General features: G+C 28.9%; 1 protein-coding gene across 1 annotated transcript in view; it reads right to left on the bottom strand.

Moving 5' to 3' along the window:
- The window catches only part of LOC111684312 (protein windpipe), a 67776-nt gene extending 59296 nt beyond the window's left edge, over positions 1–8480 (bottom strand). The window contains exon 1 of the mRNA XM_023446452.2: positions 8434–8480. The gene's annotated coding sequence lies outside the window, so the exon portion shown is untranslated. The remainder of the gene's footprint in view (positions 1–8433) is intronic.
- Positions 8481–8794: the final 314 nt, after the last annotated feature.

The following is an 8794-nucleotide window of genomic DNA, read 5'->3' as shown; positions in this document are numbered from 1 at the left end:
ACTGAACTAGAACTGAACTAGAACTGAACTAGAACTGAACTACAACTGAACTAGAACTGAACTAGAACTGAACTACAACTGAACTAGAACTGAACTAGAACTGAACTACAACTGAACTAGAACTGAACTAGAGCTGAACTAGAACTTTTTTTTAAGAAGAAATTTGACTCAATTTTTTATTTTTTTATCTTCATATATAATTATTTACATTCAAAAGTACTATCATCAGTACTTCAAAAAAAATCTCTTTTGTTTAATGAATATAGAAAATAAACATTTCACTGCCGATCAGATGAATGATGAACAATTTATTATAAAAAAAATAAATTCAACAATATTTGAAAGATATACTAAATATTTTACTGATGATTAATGTCTTCACTTAGACAATATATAAAATTATAAATACTTTTTTATGTCTATATAAAATTTTGCTAATATTGAGCTATAATATAAAATGAAAACCTCTGTGAAAAAAAAAAAAACATATGAAAAATTTTAAGAAAATATGCTTAAACGCCTGGTATTTCCCTATATTTAACTATTAGACACATAAAATTTAATGTTTAACATTAGTTTTTGCACTAAATAATTTTAAGATTGTTTACACTAGTCGAGTTCTAATGAATAGTTTATTTATTTTCAAAATACGCGATAAATTTAGTTTTTTTTTTGTAAAGTGAAATTAAAAGAATAATAGGTTTATTTTATTCTACTAATTTAGATTTAACTCCTTCGCACCTGTTGGACACTAAATATACAATAAAATATATTTATATCGTAAATGCGTAGATTACCAAGTCCAGTACCTGGTTTTATAGGAAGATCGATTGTAGTTTAGAAATAAACAATAATGTATAGCTCCCGATCAAAAAAAGCACAAACACTATTTGTAGTTCCTTACTGACGTTGTAAAGGTTCTTAAGATCATCTATGTTATTCTGAATAGTTACTTTTTGAATTTATAAACACGATTTATAAGATTTATATAAAAAAGTATTTTTTGTTGAATTTTATCTTTATGTCACAATTTGAAAAGATTTATTGACTTTGGTCCGATCATTAGATATATAGTAGAAAAAGTTATGACAATTAATTAACACAAAGGAAGACTAGTCTATTGTATAGTCTATAGACCTGTTTATAGTCTAATGAAAAGATTACTGTGTATAGACTAGTCAATAGTCTAATCTGTGGACTTGTCAATAGTGTTGAATATAGACTCCAAAGTATAGCATAGTCTTTAGATTAGTCCATAGTCTAGTTTATAAACTACTCCATTATATAGTCTATGGACTAACCTAGACTAAGTCATTACTTATCTATAGACTAGTTCATTATTAGTCTATAGACTAGTTTGTTACTGATCTATAGATTAGTTCATTACTAGTCGATGGGCTAGTCAATGTACTAGTCCATTACTAGTCAATGGATTAGTCCATTACTAGTCAATGGACTAGTCCATTACTAGTCAATGATATTTAATAGAGTAGTCATAGTCTAGGATATAGTTTCTAGACTAGCCATTGTCTAGTTTTTAGATTAGTCAATTGTATAGCTTACAAACTAGTACATAGTCTAGTTTATAGACTTGTTCATCGTTATTCCATAGACTTGTCCATTGTTTAGTCTATAGAATAGACTACGGGTAAGCCCTAAAGTCTAGTCTATAACCTAACCCATAGTCTAGTTAATAAACTAGTCAATAGTTTAGAATATAGACTGGTCCATAGTCTTGTCCATAGACTAGCCCATATATACTACGTTCTGTACAATGAGTTTCTGAATATAGGACGATAATTTCTTTCATAAATTGCAGTATATTTATCGTGTTTCAACAACAGTGTCTAGGAGTCTAAAGCAGGTTTGCTAGCGACCTAGGTGTATTTTGTTAGATCTGATGTAATTTACTTCCTACTTTTAACCTAACCTAGTGTTCGTAAACAGAGCCTTAAAAGATGAAAGACTTTCTTTTTTCTATTAATGATCAATATCTTCGATCTCGCGTTCGTATCATGACAATTCCTGTAACAGTTTTTGAAACTTCTGTAGATCTGTAGATCATTGCAAAAGTATTGATTATAATTAGACTATTTCTTCAAACTTATTGTCTAACTTTTAATATATTTATTTGAACAGGTTTCTCTTAACTGTCAAAAGTTTATGATTTATTTGTTTAAATATTAAATTTTGTTTAAAAATTTATTTTTTTTTGTATTTTTTATAATTGCAAATAAGATTTGGTGATTTTTTTTTTCATATCTCAAAAAAAAAAACAAAAACTGGTTAAAATTTTAACTACCCACAAGATGTTAATGAAAATAAAAGTTAAGCTATGATTTCATTGATTTTTATACATCCAAAAAAAAAAAAAAAACTGATCAGATTAGTCATCAATGACATAACAACATTTTAAAGGCTAGATGTTGTTTAAAAATAAACATTTTAAAAGTGATTTCTTAAAAAGTTTGTTTAAATTAAATGTTAAATTTATTTACGTATGCAAATCAATCAAATATAATTTTATCTATAGGTTTGACCATACGTCCAACCATTCAACCGTTTGTCTGTCTTTCTGTTTGTTTGTTTGCCTCTATATGCGTTCTTAACTAACCCCAAGTTCAATGTCCCATTAAATAGAAACATGCAAGTATTTTTCGCATTTTTATACCCTACACCATTTTAGTGGGGAGAGTATATTGGGTTTGTGCTGATGTTTGTAACGCTCATTAATGTTGGTCGTATACCTACCTTAAAGTATAACAATCGGCTCAAAATCATTTTCTGAGTCGATTTAGCTATGTCCGTCCGTCCATGTAAACCTTGTCATCGAACTACAGGTCGCAATTTTGAAGATAATTCAATAAAATTTGTTACATGATATTCAATTGCCCCAGGGTCGAAGCCTATTGAAAATGGTTAAGATCGGTTCATTATTTCACCTGGCCCTATACAGCTGTACCCCCGAATAGGGCTTGTAAACTTTGTAATCAAACTACAAGTTGCAATTTTGAAGATAATTTAATGAAATTTTTTACATGATATTCTATTGCTCCAGGGACGAAGCCTATTGAAAATGGTTAAGATTGGTCCATTATTTCACCTGGTTCCATACAATTGTACCCCCGAATAGAGCTTGTAAACCTTGTAATCAAACTATAGGTCGCAATTTTGGAGATAATCCAATAAAAATTGGCACATGGTCTTTTATTATACTGTAGACAAAGCCTATTGGAAATGGTTAAAATCGGTCCATTATTTTATCTAGCCCCCATACAATGTGTTCAGAGTATACTCTGTTCATATCAGACTTACCACAGCGTGTCACTGTGAGTAAGAACGATGTCTACGGCTTATTGACGGATCGTGCTTCGGTCCACCGGTTACGTCTCTAGGTGCTGTTGTCGAATCAACAGAGCCATAGTAGTGTGGTTGTCTTACAACGTGACTACTTTGGCAAGAGATTAGATAGCTCGAGTACTCCAGCAAAGTACTTGCGCATGGTACCGGTCATAGCCAATGTGCAAAAATTTCCACCTGAGTCTTCATTGAAGACAAAGGGGCGATGGTAGACCGTTCTCAAGTCTACCCTGTGGATGAAAAAGACCACCGTGAGATAAGGCCGACACGGCAGGTGCTCACGTTAAAACTCTCGACAGTCTGTACCCCCGAATAGGGCTTGTAAACCTTGTAATCAAACTACAGCTCGCAATTTTGGAGATAATCGAATAAAATTTGGCACATGATCTTTTATGGTAGACGTAGACGAAGCCTATTGAAAATAGTTAACATCGGTCCATTATTTCACCTAGGCCCCATAGAACTGAACCCGGCAAATAGGGCTTTTATGTTAATAATTATGTTTAATTTACTCGTATCTCGACAAAAACTGCAAAAGCAAGTTCTATACTAGCCTTGATGACCCTGATGAACTTTATAATTATAGGGTCTCATTTGACCTTAGCTCCTATAAAAAGCCCCCATCAAATTTTTACTTAAATATCCATAGTTTTATTAAACAATAAATGGCTAATGTATGTCTGAGCCAAAGTACAATTTAACTTAAATGTTTTATTATGAAAACTAAATCGCATTTTATTCGTATACACATGTAGGGTATTATATGGTTGGCCTCGCCCGACTTTAAATTCTTACTTGTTTTATTTTAATTTAATTCTTTTGTTTATTGTTAGTTTATAATAAAAAAATCTCAAAACAAATTGTTTATAAGTACACAGTAGAAAAAAATTGTTTATGCAGAAGTTTTTCTTATAAATGATTAAATTCAAATGCCCTTTTGTAAAAAAATTAAAAAAATATAGAAAAATTCCCATTTATTGTATATTTTTTATAAAAAAAAAAATGCAATATAAATATTTTTCTTCATATTTTCTTATTTTCATTCATATACTGCACTTATTGACATGTTTTGCATACTGATATCAAAATTACTAAGAACTTAAAACCAAATAGCATTTATCTATATAGTAACTGTAAGTCTGTTTGGTTGTTTGTTTTTAAAATGATTTAATAGTTTTCTTTCCATAATTGTCTAAGGAAAATTCTTATGAATATTTTACTTTTGTTTTCCAAGAATATGTTTGCAAAAATTCTTTTAATTATTCCTTTCAATAAAATGAGACTTCCAACTACACACACTTCATTAAAAATATAAGAAAATAATCATTGCTATTAAATTAAATGTATGTATGTACACCTTTAATACCCAATCTACAGGGTTCCCCTCAGTATCTATTGAAAAGAAATTGTAATTAGTTCAAATATTTATTGTTGTTTTGTTTTTTTTTATTTATTTCTAACAATAAACTGCCAACTCATGTTGAAAAGTTCAAAAGAAATAAATTTATATAAAAAAACAATTTTTGTTATTTTTTTTTAAGTTTCGCTAATTCAATGGAAAATTGATGAGGTGTAACTTATAATAAAAATACATAAAAATAGACAATCCAATCAACGCATAACATGAACTTTGTGGTTAGTAGTTGTGTTTGTGTTTAAGTGGCCATCAGCGTCACTAGGTTTTATTATAGCAGGCGATTAAGCATGCAAGTCGAAACAAATAAACTCTATATAAAATCATTTACACAAAAAAAGGTGAGCAAGGTTTTTTAAATACTAAATTTTTAAAATATAATTGTACAATTCACAATCGATGTGGTATCGTTGTTTGTCATAATTTTTTTCAAATAAAACTTTTTGAAACAAAAACAAATCAATAATAACAAAATTACGACATACTACGATACAACCGTACAACAACGATTGTGAATTGGGCAAATGTTTTTTCAAAAATAACTAGAATCTAAATATTTTGGTGAACAGAAGCACTAAAATCTCTCATAATAAATTATTGCGAAAATAGTATAAAGTTGAGCTCACGGATATACGGATACAATTAGACGAACGTATTTAGAGAAATATAGTCTAGTTTATGGGCTAGGCTAGCCTAGTCCACAGTCAAGTTTAGTCCATAGTCTAGTCTTTAGTACATAGTCTAGTCTAACACAAAATCCATAGTCTAGTCAAGAGTGTAGTTTTTAGTCTGTTCAATAGTTAAGTTCATTATCTAGTCTATGGACTAGCCTATAGCTTATCCATAGTGTAGTCTATAGACTGATTCTTAGTTTCAGACTAGTCAATAGTCTAGTCTATAAACTAGTTCATAGTATAGTCTATAGACTAGTTCATAGCATAGTATATGGAAGAGTCTATAGAATGGTTCCTAGTTTCGCCTAGTATACAGACTAGTCCATAGTTTAATATTTAGACTAGTCCACAGTCTAGCCTGTAGATAAATCCATGGTCTAGTCTGTAGTCTAGTGCAAGGTCTAACCTGTAGATTAGTCTATAGTCTCATCCGTAGCCCATAGTCTAGTCTATAGTCTAGTTTGTAGACTAATTCATAATCTAGTCTGTAGATTAGTCTCTGGTCTAGTTAGAAGACTACTCCATAATCTAGTCTGTAGACTAGCCTACAGTCTAGTATGTAGTTTAGACCACAGTTTAGTTTGTAGACTAGATTAGTCTAGTCTGTAGACTATTCAATAGTCTAGCCTGTAGACTATTTAATAGTCTAGCCTGTAGACTATTCAATAGTGTAGTCTGTATACTATTCAATAGTCTAGTCTTTATATTATTCAATAGTCTAGTATGTAGTCTAGTTCATAGTTTAGTCTGTAGACTAATCTATAATCTATAGTCCATACTATAATCTAGTCCATAGTCTAATCTATAGTCCAGTTTAATGAAAATTAAAAATAACAATCCATTGTCCAGTTAACAGACTAGTCCATAGTCTTGTCCATATTCTAGCCTGTAGGCGAGTCCATAATCTAGTCTCTAGATAGTATATTCTGTAGTCCATAGTATAGTCTGTAGTTTAGTACACAGTGTAGGTATCGACTAGCCCATAATCTAGTCTATAAACTAGTCCATAATCAAGTCTATAGACTAGTTTATAGTCTTGTCTATAGACTAAGTCATAGTCTAGTTTATAGACTAGTCCACAGCATTGTCTATAGAATAGTTCTCATTCTTGCATGTAGATTAGTCCATAGTCTGGTCTATATAAACTAGTCTATAGTCTAGTTTATAGATTAGTACATATTCTATAGACTAATTTATATTTTGAGAGTTAATCCGGCCAAGCTGTAATCAGTCCAGAGTAAGTTCGAACTAATTAAAAGAAAACTGGAGATTATGTTAAAATGCAATATCAAAATTGTTTTGTAATCCGTAGCTAATTGCTACGAACACCGTAATGTGACTACTCCACGGACAAAACCATTTCTATATGCACTGATTGTAAAACAAAAGATGCGGAGATTTATACCCAGAACTCTTGAATGTAAGACTATTGACAGAATCCTATAGTGCAGTTAGATTACCTGATAAACTAGTAACAGAATTTCAGGAAAGTATACAATCAGGAAATTTAATTTACTATAAAACCATATATCAGCAGATATCATGAAAAAATAGGTCGAAATATCGACTCAAATTTATCAAGTCTGAACTCTTCATAAAGGAAGAAGGATCATTTTGCACAAAAAATTTTATAAATTTTACAAAAAATTAGCCCTTAAAGATCCAACATTTTTAATGGTAAATTCCAAATAGTTTAAGCTAATCCTAAAGTATTTCGATATTTCCATTATATTATTAAATAATAAAATAGCCATATAATTTATGAATAAGTGACGTTAAAATGGCATTTTTAATTGTTTGCATTAATACTTTACTTTGAAATTAATTATAATAAATGCATGCTAATAAGCACTTTAATTGTTTAAAATATGAAGGGCATTCATAAACAATTTCATATAAAAGTTAAATAATAATTTCATTTCATTTTGTATAAAACAAAAATAAATAAATATTAAACTTTGACGTAATATCGTACGAAATAAGGTTAACGTAGCTGTTGAAAGAGAGATTATTAAGTAAAAGTTCTCTCTCAGTTTAAAGCTCGTTTTAAAACAGCAAAAGGCAGGGAGTATAAAGAAATGGTTCTCTGACTGTTGGTTTTTGATACATGTGTGAGTAAAAGAGAGCTCATTTGAGAGCTCTCTGCGTTTTGCTGTTTTAAAAACACTATTTAAGTACTTATGGCTTTACTTCAAGATAATCTTAACTAGGAATAGTTAAATTTTATAAAATTGCTTTAAATTTTGAATTTTAATAAAATATAAGAGAAAAACTTTTGACTTAATACACTCTAACTGCTGAAGGGTAATAATTGAGTTAAAAAAACTATTTGTATGAAAAAAATCATAAAACTATTTCATTAAAAAACTATGTGAAATATATACTAAGCTACAAGTAACTAAAATGTGCTAATTTAAAAAAAAACCTTTTAATTTATAATATTGTGTAAAATATAACAACAATATTAAAGGTAATAAAATTTTAACAAAAATTTAATTTAATTATTACATTTACAAGGTTTTATAGAATAATAATATATGTTCAAAAGAAAACCAACTAAATGGGTGCTAAGACGACAGCTCTATTATGATCACAATTATAACCTTTTGAATCGTATGAGGTGTGACATCATATACTTACAAAAGATACGGAAGTCAAGAAACTTGATTGATAAAACAAGATGCCAGAATGTCAAGAATCTCGTAAATAAAAATCTTGTATAACAGTTCATTAACTTCATGACGTCATTTATACTTATTTTAAAATTACAGGTTTTCTTTAAGCACATGATACAAATTTTTATATATACCTAAGTATATACATATAGGTATGTAAATAACAGTATAATGATATATATATTAAACTTGTTTAAATTAAAAAAATTGGATTTAAAAGGTCAGGAAAAGTATTATGCAACAATTTATGTTTAAGTTTAACTAAACTGATGTAATATTTTAAAATAATAATTTAAAAATTAATACTTACAAAATACAATGAAATTTTTTTTTATTAATTTCAAAAATCCACGCCCACTAAAAAGAAATAAACAGAAATACAAAGATTAGTTTATGTTCTAGATAGTTAATACAATATTAATAATAAATTATAAAAAAATCAATAATATTTTTAAACTTTTTTCAAATGGCAAAATTTTTGCGATAATGAAAATTAGTTTTTAATTAAAATTTTTTAAAATTTTCTTCAATGAATTTAAAACTAGAAAAAAATGTTGAGGGAAAACCCGCGGGGGACATAAAAAACCTAAATACCGACATATACTTTTTCGTGTTGTTCCGCTAAGGATTGGTACTTTTTATGCAGAGTAGAAAGCATGATTCAGTTTATC

The sequence above is a fragment of the Lucilia cuprina genome, chromosome 6 (assembly GCF_022045245.1).
Source record: "Lucilia cuprina isolate Lc7/37 chromosome 6, ASM2204524v1, whole genome shotgun sequence".
Classification (NCBI taxonomy): Eukaryota; Metazoa; Arthropoda; class Insecta; order Diptera; family Calliphoridae; genus Lucilia; species Lucilia cuprina.
The sequence above is the reverse complement of the archived record's forward strand: the minus strand, read 5'-3'. Positions and strand labels throughout refer to the sequence as shown.